The sequence below is a fragment of the Mus musculus genome, chromosome 4 (genome assembly GCF_000001635.26).
Source record: "Mus musculus strain C57BL/6J chromosome 4, GRCm38.p6 C57BL/6J".
In the NCBI taxonomy this organism is placed as follows: Eukaryota; Metazoa; Chordata; class Mammalia; order Rodentia; family Muridae; genus Mus; species Mus musculus.
In genome coordinates this window covers 15,632,502-15,651,039 of record NC_000070.6, presented here as the reverse complement: position 1 = coordinate 15,651,039, position 18,538 = coordinate 15,632,502, and the positions used below count along the sequence as shown (strand labels likewise).

The following is an 18,538-nucleotide window of genomic DNA, read 5'->3' as shown; positions in this document are numbered from 1 at the left end:
CACAGTAGGCCCTGTAGTTTGTGACCTATGTTGGACAAGGAGTAGATCTGACAAGGCAAGGTTGAGGGGAGTAGCTTTTCGGTCATTAACTTTTGGTCTGTTTTTCTTTGCCTATGCAAAGTAAAGCAATAGGTAAAAGGTTGGTTTTTAGTACAGGAAGGTTTTAATCAAAAAAAAATCCAAATAACTTTCCTGTTAGCAGCAATTACAAGGATGGGGTTTAAAGAGCTGATAATTTTATTAAGACATAATCTGCTTCCTGTTTAGTTTTCCAGACCATCACTAGAGTTCGATATCCTCCGTATGCAGAGTGCTCTATCACATTAGACTTAGAGTTGACTCACCCCTCATCTTGGACTTGGACTTGATCCTTTAGCTTTCATAGAGGAGAGCCCTGAGAGTAGTTTGGGAAAGAAGCTTCCTTAGCCTGCTTAAGGTCTTGGGCTCAATTGCTAGTCCAGCAAAACAAAGTAGGAGAACTAGGAAGTTCTAGAACCCATTTAAACTCGTAGGGACTTTGGAATTTTCCACTCTTTCTACACCCTGATCATCCAAATGGATTGGAAAGGTCTGAAACTTGGGCAGTGCCCCGTGGGCAAACCCACCCAAGCACCCTCTGTAACTGTCACAGGAAGATGACTGCGGTTGCACCTGGAGCTCCTTGGCTCCCTTCAACTTGTCCTGGTTGCTGTATGGAGATCATCCAAAACTGCACAATGTTCTCCAGTCACACGATAGCCCAGTAACAGGATCACTCCCGTGGTTGTCTTTTTGCTTCTTTGACCTTGGGAAGTCATCTCCCTGCACTGCCAACCTTTAAAAAATAAAACCTTAGGGGAAGCTTTTAGGCTGAAGGGAGATTTACCTAGGAGCCTGCAGGGAAATAATGCTGGCCTACTTAGGGGCAGAGAGACTTGGCAAGAAGGGCACCCGATCTCTGGATTACTGGTTTGTGAGCACACTTTCAGAACACTCAAGGTAATGTTTTCAAGGACTCGGAATGACTTTCACAGCCTATTAGAGTCAAGTAGTTTCTGAGATGGCTAAAAGTTTACCCTACAACTGTCTTCCAGGCTTGCTTTGGAGTTTTTAACTTTTCTTAGGTTAAATGGGCTGAAAAAAGCAGAGCTTTTCTTTATCTTGCGGCGGTCAGAGATGGCAGCTATAACCGAGTCAGTTCTTGCCTATGTCCTCAAGCTGCCAAAGAACATTTCCAGTGAATGAAATGTATTTAGAAACAAGGCACCATTTAATATGAATTAAAATAAGACAAAAAATTAATCCCAACCTGTTATAGTTGTTGAAATGAATATTTTAGAAATATATCCACTTACAACAAATTTGAACTTCCATTGAGTTTAAGACAATTTTTCAAAAACATGTAGTACAACATAGTTTAATTTCTGGTGTTGAAAAGTTTCATTTTGTACACTCAAAACAATTATTCCATGGGAAGAGTAAATTATTCACAGTACTTAAAAATGATATTGTGTTTGTACACAGTGTATTTAAGATTATAAAACATTTCTATACAGCTTATTTATTTGATTAGTCAACATACATTTAAATATGCTTGAGTTCCCTTAACACAAGCAATTAAATGAAAACTGTTATTTCCTTGCCCCAAGGCAATTTTTACTCAGAAAATAGCAAAGCGTCTTGCTTACAAGATAAAGATTAACCGTGCAATGATTGCAATCTTTTCCATAGCTGTAACTCAATTTGCAAAAAAACAATTAACCATTCTTTGAATTGACGTAGCATGATTCCTGAGAAACTCTCTGAGTTCAGGAGTTCACATTTACGTGTGTCCTCAGAATGTTCCCTGAACACAGTTTGGCTATTTCTGTTTTATGAATGGAAAAGTAGTTCATGATAAGATCAGGAAAGATGTCCTGAGTTGATTGGTGCCAGCCGGTGTTGGCCCATTTAACCCTGTAGAATAGGGACATGATCCATTGACAGTGATGCACTGAGGGCTGCCCCATCAGCTGATAGCTCAGGACCATTCTAGCTGGTGCTTCATGGAGATGTGCCAGGTTTTATTGCCCCGTGGAACTCTCCTTTCCTCTAGTCTATTTCTTCACTGTGGACAGTGTTATCAAGAATCTGCTCACTGTGTGGGGTCAAAGCCACACTACCCTCCAGGATAAATTTGTGAAGCCAAAGGGTCCTAGTAGTTTCTCTGACCTCAGCATACCAGACATTTGCAGGTGTTCACAGGACACTCAGGACCAGAGGGAGAGGTGTCTGATGTGAGAGGGCTCTTTCAGAATCCTTGTCTCAAAATAGTTAGTTTTGCATTAAGTCCAGTTGAGGGATGATTCCTAAGCTGGTCCTGCTTTGCTACAAAATACTTCTGGGTTAATTACGTATGTATCTTAATGTAATGACATTTCAAAACTACCCTTAAAGGAGGTGTCACTTTCAGTGTCATCTAGAGAGCTGCCAAGAAGCCTGTTAAGCATTTCACTACTGACGTTATGATGAACTGGAGTGAGCTTTTAATAATGCAAAATTTCTGTTCCACACCCTAGAGGATTTTGCTTCAAACACATACCTATGGCTTGTGGAGAAGTATAAGCAAACGGATATTGTAGACATACTTTCCTGGCCAACAGTCTCAGGAGATTTCACAATTGAAAATTTCAATTTCCTTTATTCATTAAATGCCAGAAAGTACAGGGACAGGGTATTGTAGTCAACAAAAGATTGTACATTAGTGGGCTTGGCTTAAAATTAATCACTATAATTTTATTTTCTGGTAGCTAAATATTCCAAACTACAGGAACTAGACATTTGAATGTCATGTTTATATATGTGTATATACGTATCTATTAAAAAATAAATCCACAAAGAATATCATAATCTTAAAACCATATATAGTATTAGGTTATTAAGAGGTGTGAGTATAGATTTCTCAGATGCTAGAACCCATCTTTACAAAACCCTATGTGCCCTAGATCTTCCTCTTTGCCAAGAGGACAAGTGTTTGGAACATATTTCTCATTTGAATGGCCTAGCCTCTTGAAGAGAGGTCAGTTTGTCCTTGTTTGAGAAGGACTAAGCTGGATCTGCTCTGCACACCCTGGGCCTCTCCTCATCTGCTCTGCATACCCGGGGCTCATCCATCTCTCTAAGCTGGCCCAACAAGGGTTCTACTACATTTTCCACCTCTTTTATTTATCCCCCCTCAGTATTCTCCAAAACCCGGCTCAAATGTTTCCCCATATGTTGAGGCCATCCTGCCTTACCTAGAAAAATAATACTCTTTCTTATATTCCTTTGTTCTCCCCACATTTTGATCTTGCGTTTTCTAGTTTACTTAAGAGCTTACTACCATGTACACACTAAGATTTTACTCAGATAATTTCACTCAAGTATCATAATCATATTCTTGACCCACCTTTGTTTGTCTATATCCCAGATTAGACAAGCTATCTGGCTTCAAACTTTTAGACCTTGTCGGTCAGAGAACGTGGAGACTGTGGACACTGACTTAGAAAAGTTAATCAAAAGGAAATGCTATAATGGCTCTTCTCTTTCCTTTAATGTGACAGTTACTCTGACTCAATCGTGGACTGAACTAGAAATCAATCAAATATTGGAAAAAGGGAAATGACAGTCTTCATTTGGAAGGCTGGTTCTGGGCATTTTCAGAGACACATTTGGAAGTTAGTTGCAGTTCTTTATGAAGTTACATTTGCAGTGGATAAAATTGGACAGGATGTGGATTTCAAACAAGTGTTAGTGCATGTGTTTAAGCTCCTAATCGTTTATTCCTTCAACAGGGAGGGCTATGTACTTGAAGAATGTTACTTTTACATTGATCATTCAGGAATAGTAAAAGATTCTATGGCTAAAGTTTGAGTAGGGCTAGCCAAAGGAAAAGAGAAAAAGAACAGAATCAGGGATGGTTTGAATATTGACTCTTCACTTCCCCAGGACTTACAAATTTAATTTCTACACTGCTTGGACCATTAATTATAATTGTGTTGCTTTTAACTTTTTGACCTTATATCTTTAACAGATTGGTTGCCTTCACACAGGATCACTTTCAGCAAGTTCAGCTATTCGGTATGGCAGTTATTCATCGGGATGAAGAAATACATTGAGTGCATATTAATATTACCTTCATGGCTTCGGTCTGAATGGGACAGAGTAGACTATTGAAGGCCAGTAGCTAGAGATGGGTTAGAGTGTTCTTGAGCTCTTATGGACCTAGGACAGAGACATATATTAAAAACTATGTTTATCCTCTATGACATGTAAGGAACAATATAGACACTGACCTAAGACAAGCAAGGTTGCCAAACCACTCTATTCCCTAGACAGAATTATGGAAAACAAGTAAATCTTGTGGCCCCTAGTCTTCTGCCTTGCTGCATTTGCAATTTCCTACAGGAGCAGACTGCCCGCTGAGCTTGCTTTGCAACATAATCCACCTGAAACCAAGAATGGGTCTGTGGACTCTCCCTATATAAATATAGTGCTAAATATTAAACTTTGAGCCTTGATCAGAAAAAAATGTATCATAATCATCTGTGAAATGTATATTGCCTCTGTGTTACATCATGATGTGGTTAAAAAATAAACCCAACATTTTCCAGGTGAGAAGGATGGAGCCAGGACTTGAACTCAGATGTTCTGACTATGAGGCTACTCTAAAGTACCATTCTTTGTGGAATGTATTATGTATTAACTTCCATTAGAGCAAGTCTTCAGTAAGTTTATTGTGTCTCATGGCTTCACTTACTATTTTCTTCTATGTTGATTTCTCTCAAATTTACAGTTTTCTTTGAAACTCAGATTTGTATCATCGCCGAGGTTTCTAATAGTTGTCTTAAAACTAATGGATCCCAAATGAAATTCCAAACCCTCATTTCTAAAGTCTGTCCTTTCATAATCATCCTTATCTTAAATAGTGTTAAATATATCTATTCACTTTCAGCAACAGAGATCTTGGCATTACTAGTAAGTATGCCAAGTCTAGTCTTCATCTCACCCTTGTCCCTCTGCCTTCACCTCCCATGAATCAGTGGACTCTGCATAGATGGCCCAATACACAACTGTTGTATGGTCTTTAGTCAAGTCATCGATTTTACTGTCCCTCATTTGATTTGTCTGTTGATTAATTTTTCTTTCCTTTATCAAACCTAAATGTTCAGATTCTTCTCTGTACCTGTTGTCCTGCTCTGCCTTCTCCATTTTGTTAGAATCTACTTGGCTGTAGGGTTTTAGCTCAGTGGTGGACAAGTTGCTTGTCCTTGGGCTTCATGTCCTGCGCTGCAACAAAACAAAGTAAAAACCAACCAACCAAACAGGCAAGCAAAACAAAAACAAACCATAAAACAACCCCAACCCCCTTTCAATATAATCCTGACTAATTGGACAGTCTGAAGCACAACCCTGCCAACTCACTATCAACTCATGAATGAACCATAAGTAAAACTTTAACTCTGTTATCTAACCAACTATAGAACTAATTATGTTGCCTTTGATGATTATTTTAAATCTTATTTTCTGTCTTCAAATTTTCAACATATTTTCCCCAAGCCCTTATTCTAAGCTGGTGTTACTAAGATTGAAGTCTTTAGATAAGAACTTCTAGATTCCTTCAGATTTCCTTAGACTTACCATTTCTCACTATCAATCACTCCTTAAAATATCCTCTCTCATTGTAGGCTATATGAAATGAATTACCTCCTTCAGTCTAATGTGCATCTTTTTAATTAACAGAATCTGATTCTCATGCCTAGTGAAGCCCAATATACCAGCAGCTGTTCCTCGTCTATCTCTTTTTAAAAATAATATTTATAACCTTTATTATAAAACTATTGCAAATAAAAAGAACCACACAATGAAAGTAACTGTGTAAAGATCATACAGCTCAGTTGGTTTCTACATAATTAGAATAGATATGCATTCCTTTCCTACTCCCCAATATTTAGCTTTGCCTTCTCTTTTTGCTACATTAATATTATACCCACACGATATTTGTTTACATTGATACATACATTATTGGTTAGAGTCTGAATATGAAGGAGAACATAGTTTTGTTGTTATTGTTTCTGAGACCATGGGGCTTCGCTGAATATTATATATTTGAAACCCATCTACTTTTAGGCAAATTTTGTGATTTTATTCTTTTTTAGAGTTATATAGTAATCCATTTTATAAATACCAAATTTTCATTATCCATTCACCTGTTCACAGGCAACTGGTTTGAGAGCATAACTAGAATAGCAAACAAACATAATCTGTTAGAGTAGGAACCAATTTGCACAGCAGATAAAAACATATTTATTTTATTTGTGATCAAAGAAAAACAGACATCCAAAGTTATCAAAACAAAAGGGAGATCTTAAGTTTTATACATTTTAATTTATCTGTTTTGTGCTCATATGTATATATGTTTGTGGGTATATTTGTTATGGCATTCAAGTGAAGGTAAGAGGATAATTGGAAGGATTTTTTTTCTCTGCTTACATCATGTGGGTCTTGGGGGTTGAACTCAGCTCATGAGGCTCAGCTGCAGACAATTTACTAACCAAGCCCTTTATTGCTGGCCCTGCAATAAAGATCTGACCAAAAGTCTTACTAGTGCCAAATTAATGCTAATGCCTGGTGATGATAGTAAGATGGCAAGATATGCAGTACAAGCAATATTTACAGCCATATTCTGAATTTTTATAGCTGAAACAAAGACAATCCAGGAACAGCACAGGAAAAACTCAGTCATCATTTCTATCTTTATGAGTCAGCCTTTTATTTTTGTTTTTAAGTAAGAGCCCTAAAGAGTCTGTGTGCATGGTTAGGGATGGAAGCTGGGCCCATTTGTGCTATCTCCATATGAGCTGCTTGTGTTCCTGCATCTTTTGTTTCGGGTAGACTTTTAGTGGGCATGGCAGCTGAGCCATAGAAAACCAGTAAAAAAGCACAATTAAGTATTAGACTTTTACCTTAAATGAAGGTCACTGATGTTCAAAAATGACCTGTTCTTTTAAGTGGAAAAAGATGGCATTTCTCCCTTCCTATTAAGTTGATGTGCGGAGAGGGTCAAAACCTTTGGCTACTGGGCCAAATAAATCTTTTATCTACTTTTACATTTGCTGCAATTTATCAAAGATATGGATGCAAAGAAAAAAAATTAAAGGTTTCCCTCCCTTATTGGAACAATTTGCTCTGAGAGGCATTGAAAAGAGCCACAGTCTGCCTACATATTGCTTCAACTAAGTGAATACTCTGGAGCTCGCAGTACAAAGAGTATTCAAATAGGTGGAATGATTAAGCCAATATACGGCTGTGTTCATTAACTTTAGAAAAAAAGCTAATTGGTAAGAGGTTACTTAAAAGGCTATATTTCATCTACACTAGATTCAAAGTTCAATTAAATTCTCAGTTAGAGAAGCAAAGGACTGCCAGAGCACATGTCCGTTAGGGGACACACAGTTCTAACAATGGTGGAGAAGTCAGGCTTCTCAGACAATCCAGTGAAAGAAAGAATGCCAGAGGTTATGTGAGGCATCAGGTTGGAAGTCAATCATGGGCTCCTGCTGGAAAGAAATTTCCCCTGGTACGAGATTAGGGAGGCTGTTATTGGCTTGTGTTTATTGAGTCTTAGTAACATGCTCAGCACTAGGGAACTGACAATGTGGAGATTTAACCAGCACACTAATGTTTTAAATATAATACTTGCACATCAAAGAAAAGGAACAGAAAAAAGCAGAACAATAGCTAAGTGATGCTGGTGACTCTTGCCATTTAGTGGACAATAAATGACCTAAAAACATTGGCATAGCTTCCTACATTTCAGAATGTTAGAAGGCATTCTGCTATATTATATTTCAGTATGAACCTTCATCTTCTTGAAAAAGTGGTTTTCGAAAGAATATAATTTATTTCCTTCCTTCAAACTCAGCACCTGGGTTTGAGTTTCTCTCCTCTTCCCAGAGGATAAAAATCTGCATTAAAAACTTGATGCTTGGGAGCTATGCTAAGTCTAAACTTAACCTAAATTCTGATTATCAACAAGGTTTGGGAAAATTCTAAATTTCTAGAATCCATTTTATCATTTAAAAACCTAGGTGATTGTTTTAGTCACTGTTCTATTTCAGTGAAGAAACCATGAACAAGGAATCTTGTATAAGAGAAAGCATTTAATTGAGGGATTTTTTACATTTCAGAGGATTAGTCCATCATTATGGCAAGGAGCACAGAGGCCAGCAGGCAGGCATGGTGCTGGAGAGCTATCTGAGAGCTTTATATCCAAATAGCAGGCAGAGAGAGGGGCACTGGGCCTACCCTAGGTTTATGAAACCTTAAAGCCTACCTCCAGTGACACAATTCCCCCAACAAGACCACACTTACTCCAACAAGAGTACACCTTCTAATCCTTCTGAAAGAGTTCACCAGCTGGAGACCAAGCATGAAAATATATGAACCTATGGGTGACATTCTAGTTCAAACCATGACAGTGATCTCTTTCACTTTTATAGAATACTGAAATATTTTCTTTTAAATAAAATTATTTGGATACTGCAACTATCCAGTAAATGTTTGTTCCTTAGAGAGATGAGAATTCTGTCAAAAATCTAAATATGTTCAAATGTGTTTTCAAGGACTTTCTATAGAATACTGGAGAGTAGTTCTCTATTAGACAGCACCATGAAGCTACTTGAAGAATAACCTTTCAAAAAGTTACCATATTGAAAACATTTCCTTGCTTATGAAATTCTCATGTATAAGACCATTTCCTTGGGTTAATTTACTGTAGATGTAGCAGGTAATGATTCAAAATTCAAAATGTTGTGTGGAAGGAAAATTTAACTATGGTGTCCAGGAATCAGTTATACAACTTCAAGTGGTTTCAGAGAAAGAAATGTATTATATATGGTGCCAGGCCATTCAACTTGAGAGTTTTTCTTTCCTTAAGGATTTGAGGGGTGTTTAGGAGTGGTAATAGTCTATTGAAGGCAGTTATGCCACCACACTATACAATAGAAAGGAAGACAGAATAATTTCTCTCTCTCTCTCTCTCACACACGTACACACATATGCACATGCAACAAGTAGAGGAAAGTAACATTTATCACTCAGTGAAGCAAGAATTAAAATTATAAACATCCACATATATAATGTAGGCACATTTAGTACTGAAGAAAGGAGTGTCACTGCATGCCTGTACATTCACACTATCTGCAGGCTAAAGAAAAAATAGATGCTAATGGTTCTATTCCATATGTAAGTTCTGGGGAAAAAAACTATACATTAGAAGACTAGAGAAAACTCCCATATAGGAGCTGTTAAAGATCTTGTGTGGTAACCAGGGGCATGAGAGGAAAGAGGAGGCAAATGTGGAGGAATAACATGAAACTAAGTAAGAAGAGATTGATGTGGAGAGAGAGTAAAATGTGGAGGGGGTGGAACAGGTTTAGACCTCCTGGCTTCATGCTCCACTGCCACATTTATCACGGAGATTGGAAAAAGTAAGAAAATGGTGTTCTTACATTGCTCCGTGTGTATATACATTCATGTCTGTGGTTGTACTTAACTGTTTCACTACTTGGAGGGTCTTACAAGATGAAATAACATCCCCCATATTTGCCAATAGCCTGACTAAGATTAAGACTGAACTCATGTTTGCTTCTGGAAGCCAAAAGTGGCAACTTTGAAAGCAGCCAGTGTCGTCCAAGCATTGGTGTGGAATGGGGTAGAGTTTCAACTTCCTTTATTATTTATACTGTATCATAACTTGAGGCATGGATGACACCCAGTCATAAAAGTTCTTCAACTCTCTGAGGATACAGAGAGGATTAATTTTTTTCTTAAATTATTTTAAGTAAATGAAACCTGGTCCTTGGCATGCAACTCAGTGGTAGAGCATTTGCTTAGCACAGAAAAGGATTCTAATAAATGATCAATCATTAGCTATAGGTGGGCAAATGTTACATGTTTACTTTCTTGTTTATTGCAGTCTCTGCACCAAGATGTACACAGTCCTTTCCTTAGGAGCACAGAAAATTTCTATCCTTTATTAATTCTACTTGCTTCTCTGAGAAAAACAATGTTAACTTGTTCAAAGGGAATTTGGATAGTTTCTCCTAAGACATTTAATCTTGATAAACTTTCATGTGGTCATCATAAACATTGAAACCCAGCAGTATCCTCTACATCTTACATAGTAGCCACACAAGTAAACAAAGGACTTCCTTTTGGTGATTTTAAAAGCTAGCAGTTCTCCTCAATGATGTAGTGTCAAGCAGCAGGCATGGGGGAATAAGGGTGTGGGAGGAAACCCAAGTCCCACCAGAGTTCCAGTGCTCTGGGTGGGCAGACTCAGAGGACTGCTGCATGCTCTCCAAATGGCCCCAGGTGGGTGTCTGTCTGTGGGAAGTCACGGACCCCACCGCTTGGGGGGTGGACAAGGGGTAGTCCAAGGTCTCTGGGCCTCACTGAGGCCAGAGATAACAGGTTCTCAGTCTTGGACATCCCAGATGCCGCTGTATGTCGCAGAAGAGCTGAGAACAAAGTGGGGGCCCCATGGGGGGCTCGGCCAGCCTCGAGGCCGAAGGGAGGAGGCAGGGGGAAAGGGGTAGCTGGGTTAGTCCCACAAGGGTGAGAGTCCTTTGTCCAGTCCATGGTTAGAGTGTACGAAGGCCTTCTGGCGGGAGGTTAGACGCGGCTCTTTAGGGGAGAGCCTATTCAATTGTTCAAGCACAGTGGGCCTTGATGAGCAGAGACAGTCTAAGGTTTTAGAGATTTATTATAGAAAGGCAAAGAGAAAGAGAGAAGGTAAAAGAAAGAGAGAGACCGGCCATGGCCACATTCTGGGGAGAAGGGAGGGGGAAAAGGAGAGCTAGAGATGAGAGTAAGAAAGGTGAGAGCTTAAGAGAGAGGAGGGGCCAAGCAGCCACTTTTATAGTGGACTGGGCTATCTTGCAGTTGCAGGGTAGCTGTGGGGAGGAGCATACCTGGCTATTGTCAGGTAACTCTGAGGGTGGAGTCTAACTAGAATGCCAGGAGCTTGGGGCTTTGTCTGTGTGACTGATAGTTACAGAATTATGGAGTTGGGGGCTCTGTGGTGTCAGGCACCTGTCTCTGGGAACGTGGCTCACTGTTCTGTCCCTTGTAGAGTTTCCTACTGGGTCTCCAGAGCAAGCCTCACTCAACCAAAACAGGCTGCCTTTCACAGTCCCACAATGCAGTGTCTTTTAAAGGAGTTGTTGTTTTTGTGTTGTTAGTATATATTGATTGATTATATGGATTTTATTTTGACATTTTTATACATGTACATGGTATATTTTGATGACTCCCCTCCCCCAGCATCTTAGTTAGGGTTTCCATTGCTGAAATGAAACATCGTGACAAAAGAACAAGCCAGGAAGTAAGGGTTATTTGGCTTACACTTCCATATCTCTGTCTATCATTTAAGGATGTCAAGACAGGAATTCTAACAGCACAGGAGCCTGGAGGCAGAAGCTGATGCAGAGGCCATGGAGAGGTGGCGCCACCCACAATGGGATGAGCCCTTAATCATCAATCATTAATTAAGAAAGTGTCCTGTAGGCTTACCTGCAGCCTGACATTGAGGCTCCATCTTCTAAGATGACGTTGGTTGTGTCAAATTGACATAAAACTATGCAGCACACCTGCTATCCTCTCTTCTCCTTTCCTACCGTCACTGATCTCCTACCCAGTCCCTTTTGTATGTTTGTGTTCTTTTGTATTAAATACTTTTTTTTAAAATAAAGATTGTTAGGGTGCTCTATTCCAAGAAGTCCTAATAAAATTCTCCTGTATGTAGTTGAAATTCATTCACCACTCCCTATAAGAATCATTTTATCCTTCTTCAGGAAAAAGAGACGAGTTGAATAGAGTGTTAACTATGATTTGAAAGCTAATCTTTAAGCATATTATCTCAGTCTTTTTAAATGAAATGGAGCACAAAATCTTTTCAAACTTCCTTGGTGAAATATTCATCTAAAAATAAGGGGAGAAGGCTAAAGTTGGATGCAATCATCAGTATCCATTTCAGGTCCGAAGGACATGCTCAGAGGGACCGGTGTATTTTACTCAATCCCAGTGAAATTACTTTGGATCATGGTCTACAGGTGGTAAGCAAACATACAACTCTGCTTTCACATGAGAGTAATTGCTTCCTATGCAGGACCTATGTTATCCTGGAATATGGGCATTCTGGTTTTGAAGAGAAACTTTGCAAACTGTCTAAATGACTTTCTGAAATCTAGACCGCTCATCTAAAAACGACTATCTGATCTATACTTTAAAGATTCTAAAAGCCGAGGACAGAAAAGAGAATCTCTCTGAGATCTCTCAAACTGAGAAAAAATGTATTTGCTGGTATCTGTGTTTGGCATGCTCTTCTTTGGAAAGACCATAGATGAAAGAAGATGGGCCTGTCACAAAATGAGTCCTTTTAATTTAATTACACATCAAGATTAAATGAGATGAGGTATCCTGTCATCTTGCTATATACTAAGTCATTGATTAAGTTAGAATAAATGAGCTTATTAGATACTGTGTTCTGAGGACACTTTGACACAAAGCAGGAGAATTGTAAAAAATTATGACAAGAGCTTTCACTTTGAAAAAGGAGGAACACCTGAGTCTCCTAGTGTCTTCCGTATTTTGTGATATGATCAAAGCAGTCAGTGTTTCTGTTTCCCAAAAGTGTCCTGCAGAAATGATCTCAAGGAGGTCTGTGTAGGCAGCTATATCACAGGTGTGAAGCCATTTTATGAAGAAATCTGACATGTTCCTTCCCCTTCCTTTTTAAAGAATTTTCCTCGCTGCAATTATTGTGCCCAATCTATTACCCGATTGATTCTGCCTCTTTATATTTCCTGAGTCCATTCCTTGTGAATAGTTACCTCTATTGTGTTCATTGAGTTAGGCTATTGATTTCTAGTTTGTGTCCTCTCCAATTTGTTCTATACAATGTACCCAAGAACTTCTTCAGATTGAGAATCTAATTGTGTTGAACTCTAACTTAAACCATGCCAGCATCTTTCCATCCACCTCCCTGGCATCAGAGACAAGGCCACCACAGTCTGCTCAGTGAGACATCCTATTGCCATCTCTGCCTTCCTGGTTCTTTCTCTACATCCTCAACGGTCTGTGTGCTGTCCACCAAAACTCCAGTCTTTGCACAGTCATGCCCTTTTTGCACAATCTGCCTAGTATTTTCACAGCCATGCCCTTTGCCTAGAATATTCTGTCTTCTGATTTTCTTTCATTTCTTCAAACTAAGTTTAGAAACTAATCCACTGCGATACTAGCTGGACCCCAGAAGTTTGATTACATGCCTTACAATGCATGAAAACTCTGTGCTATTTTGTTGTTGTTGTTTGTTTGTTTTTTTCCCACACATTTTAGTTGCTTATTTTTAAAGTATTTATTCTAGAGATATGAACCTGTAAGGACCAAGGCTTGACTCATATACTAGATTTTTATCCCAAGCATCCTAGGCACATTATCAGACTTTGGCTATTATTTGTTTTATAAAATTTGGTTTTCATTAGGGCTTCTGCAGCTGTCGAGAAGGCAGAAGGAAGAAGGTGGCTCATGGAAGACTTTTCAATAGTAATGATCAAGATTCTGTAAGAAACTTGGGCTCTTAAATAGAAGGAGTATCACTGAATTTTTTAAAACAGGAAGAGAGAAAGCCTGCCAGATGTTTTTAAAAGTAAGAAAGAAAAATTATGAGGATATGAAAAACATTCTTTTACTTCACAATTTTGCCTTAGGCCAATGCTCCCTGTGGCTTGCTTCCTCTATGCTAGCGGTGCTGCATAACCACCAAGGACCAATATCATTGTCTTGTGGCTTGGGTTCTCAATGAACACCACCTGTCCAAATGTGCATTTTGGCTGTATTGACTTTTCTACAAATTTTGCTTAGATTGTAGAGAAAGGGGGCAATTTTTTAATTCTCCAAGACTAGAATCCATGATGAGGTTTCCCAAGACAACTTTTTCTTGAAGGTTATTCTTACTTAAGTCACCAAGGTTTTTTTTATATTAATTTATGAGGTACCTAAATACAGATAGACAAATGTTACACTCCTATCTGCTACCTATTCAGTAATTTTTGTATTAAAAATTCCACATTTATCTGCAATATGATTACTTGACAATTTCCTATAAGGTTAGGATCTTTTTAGACACCTGCAATATGGAGTGCAATATTCCCTTGATTTTGATGAAAATAATTTTTGAATTCTAGATCACAGACTTTTCAATACTAGAAAAGAAATTTGATATTTTTTAAATAAGCCATTTGTATATGGGATGAACACCAGAAATGTGTTTCTGACTTCATTAGGTGAAGCTCTGATACAACTTAAGCAAAGTTGTTAATGAATAACTTTCACGTTTCACTTTTTTCTTTTATGACAACTGTTTTATTTAAATCAGGACTGTGCAACAAAAACGTTGTTAGCCATTTGTGATCTGAATATGGTGTATGAATTAAATTATGGTATACATTAAAAGCCATGAGACGTTTGCTTTGTAATAAATAAGGCAGAAGAATTACTCATTAGTAGCCCTTTTAAGATAAGCTATCAGGTCTGCCTTTTCTCCTTTATTCTCATTCCATTGAAGATCATTTTTGTTCCACGATATATATTTTTGGGATTCTCCAAATACTCCATCAGAGTATCCTCTCTCAAGGTGATGCCTTTGCTCTTGTTGGCATATGTGTAAGAGAATTCAGCAGCCTGGCCTGCCTGTCACCCAAACAGACCGTGGAGATTTAGTCCGGTTTTAAGCTTGCTTCTCTTTTCCACAGTGTGGCACTGGGCACACTTCTGAACAAAAATCTTCTTGCCTTTTTCAACATCGCTCATTTTTAATTCACTCCAGACTGGTCAATAACTTTCACTTCCATCTTTAGCCAAACACATAAAAAATTCTCTTTCTGTTGTATTTGCTTTTATTGGAATAATATCTGTGAGGCATAGGTGTTTGGAGAGCTTATACATAGCAAGAACTGCATTGAAACATCCTACACAAGGCTATGTCATGAGAATCGAGACTTTTCAGGGAGAGTTAGCTAGAAGACAGCCTGAAATATGTAGTGCCTAGTCCACAGCAGAAAAAGCATCTCAGTAAGGTTTTAAGACTAAGCATGCAGATGGCACCTGTAATTTTAGAGCTGTGCTCAGAAAACAAATTTACATGTAATTCCGTATAAAGGCAGAGTAAAAAGCACTTGATTTTGGTGTTGTGGTGTGAATAAACCATGATTGGAAATTTAATTGAAGGGAGATAGGCACTGTGTGCTGGATTATAAAGTCCATTTAGGGTTTCTACTGAGGTTTAAAAGAAGTGATTAGCATCAATGCTTAAATGGCCTGTGAAATTTTCTCTGTAAATGGGAAGACTCGTCCACTTAAGTCAATAGTCATACAAATTTTTCTTAAGGGACAAGAATGGTGTAGATTGTCAACAGCTGATAATGGAGTAATATTTTTATGCTTAGAACCACTGAAAAGATGATTATCAATATCAAAGCTGTTGAAGTTCCTGGGCAATACTCAAAGCACTAAAATGTTTTCTAAACAATGTGCTGACAGCAGACTGGCATAATTTACACTGATGTATCATGAGGTCACTACTCTATGAAAGCATATATTTGATTCCAGTTTCCTGAGAAGAGTTCAAACTTCCTAAATTGTCTATACCTATTCAGTAAGTCATTCTGCTCCATTGAACTGCTATCTCCTGATTTTTCAGGAATAGTTCCATCTACCATCCCTTCCTCTCTCAGTTCACTCTCCTAGGCTCTAAGTTGCACGGAATCACCTCTTTAGGAATGAGGGTCTTCCCTATGTCATATAGGGTGAGTGTTCCCCATTTACTTCAACAGTGTGTTGAGTACATGACTTTTATCTCTTGTGTGCTCTAGAGATCTCATCCCATGAGCTACAGGAAAGTATAGTTCATAGTCTACATCACAGCCATCTTCTTATTCTCCCTTTGGCTTTGACACATGGGCATTCAATAACTAACTATCTGTAGAGCAAGTGATGTGGTGCATGCCCTTTACCTATATGCTCAGAAGTAAAAAGACTTTCAGTGTGCACACTGCACTAAGACAGATTATCCTTATCCCAAGCAGGAAGTGAACTGTAGTTCTCTAGAGCTTCACTGTTGCTACTACTGGTTTTTTTAAAAACCAACAAAATGACTCCTAATGATATTCTGTTAGACTACTGGATCATTCCTTATCCAGGCATCATCAGAGAGGCTTCCTCCAGCAGCAGATGGGAACAGATGCAGAGACTCAGAGCTAGGCATCATGAAGAGAAAGAAAGTCTAAATGGGAGATCCCCATTAAATCCCTCCCCCTCAGAGCTCAGAGAATTCTGTGGAAATTAAGATGGAAGATTGCAAGAACCAGAGGGAATGAGGACACCAAGAGTTCAGAGACCTCTTAACAAGCTAAGCAAAGTGCATATGAGATCACAGATGAAACAGGCAGCATAGGGCCTACATGGTATGTACCAGGTCCTCTGTGTATATATTATAGCTTTTAGCTTAGTATTTTTATAGGACTCCTGGGTGTGTGAATGAGTACACCTCTGACTCTTGGTTATACAAACAGTGTCAGGTATGGGTTCCTTCTTGTGGAATTGGCCTTAGATGCAATCAGACACTGTTAGACTACAGATCATCGACCATTTTGTGTATCAGAAGCTGGGACTTAAAATTGCCTGAAGTTGTTTGAACAGATTTACATAACTTTGGCCTCCATTAGAGATTTCATCAAACAAACTAAAAGCCAAAACATGAGTGCAAGTTCTCTGTGTACTCAATATGATTACTGAATTCTTGCTTTTTGATATGTCTTTTAAGTGGTGATAGTTGTGAGGGGCAGGGTTATTGGTAGCGGCTAAGGTAGAACCGACTTGGCTTTCTCAATATATAGCTGGCTATTAAAAAAGGAAGGTATATCAAGAGCTAAAACAGGAGAAACACAGGTAGGAACCATCCCTCATTGTCAGCTTGAATTACAAACATCTTCCTATGGAATTGATAGTGGGGGTAAAACAGCAAATGCTATGATTCATTGAATTTATTAACATATGGGATTGTTCATGTTCCACTTTAGAAATCATGGTACAGAAAAACTGTATAATTTTAGCATGTCGTTTTATCAAAATTTTGGGGATGTATACCAAAAATCTACTACAGAACAATTCAACAAAACTCATACATGAAGGGTGGCAATGGACAACTCAAATAAAAATCCAGCATTTTTATTCATTTAAATAAATATTTAGTCATCATGCAGAGGGAGCCCGGTCTCATTCTTATTGCTTGAAATTCAGCAACAATAAGGGAGACTTATAGGTCAAGAGCATTGCAGCTGATAGAAATTTCTGCAATGATGAAAATGGTCAATAACCTGCACTGCCTAATGCAACGGTCACCGGCCACATGTGGTCATTGCGCTTCATTGTTTAGTGTGAGTGAGGAGCTGTGCCCAAACTTCCTGTTCCATTAAAAAGATGTCAAACTCCACAAAAGATTTGATGATGGGCCTCTCTCTCAGTCCTCATCTGTCTCACTATCAATCAGTGCAACACTAACAAAAACACACCTATGGTGCCCTCCCCAGATCCCCCCACACACACAAATCATACCTGTCGTTTTCATTTGTGTCCTAATTTTCTCTTGCCTAATATTATTCAGTCCCCACTAGCAGTATCATCTCCTTAATCAAAGTTTCTATTCCCAAAGAAGGCGTAAGTCTCATGAACCCTTGCCACATCTCTAAGTCATTTTTCACAGACTTTGACTCACTTCTTAGTCACAGCACTAAACAGCACATAGTAAATTAAATCAATTGATACAGTGGGACATATTAGACTCTGGCATGACCGGCAATCCCTCCTCCTGTTCTTCTGTAAGAGTCCCCATGTCCTATCCACTGTTTTACTGTGTGTGGGTATCTGCACCTATCTGAGTCAGCTGCTGCATAGAGTCTCTCAAAAGACAACTTGCTCCTGTCCAATCTGCAAGCATAACAGAGTAGCAATAATAGCATCAGAGATTAGTGCTTGCCCATGGGATGGGCTCAGAAACACAGGAATTTGCTTACAAATATTATATTTTCTTGTTTTATAAATATTAACCATAAAATGTTCTTTATCATTATCAATTATAAAATGAGTCTCAAGGTGCAGAAATTTATACTTGTTCCCCCTTTACTGAAAATACATTCTTTTCTCATATAATATATCTTAATTATAGTTTCTTATTCCTCTACTCCTCCCATGTCCTATCCTCCTTGCCTCCTCCCCTCCTGTCTCAATCTACTCTCTTTAGGTCTCTCATTAGAAAAGAACAAGCTTCTAAGAGATAACAACAAAATAAAATGTTAAGATGAAGCAAAACCCCATCATATTAATATTGGACACAACTTTAGGAAAACTTTAGGACACAACAAGGGGAAGAGTTTCAAGAGCAGGCACAAGAGTCAGAGGTGCATTCATTCACACACCCATG

The 18,538-nt window shown here is 38.6% G+C and overlaps 1 pseudogene; it reads right to left on the bottom strand.

Moving 5' to 3' along the window:
• Positions 1-14,554: 14,554 nt before the first annotated feature.
• Gm11857 lies at positions 14,555-14,871 on the bottom strand (annotated as a pseudogene).
• Positions 14,872-18,538: the final 3,667 nt, after the last annotated feature.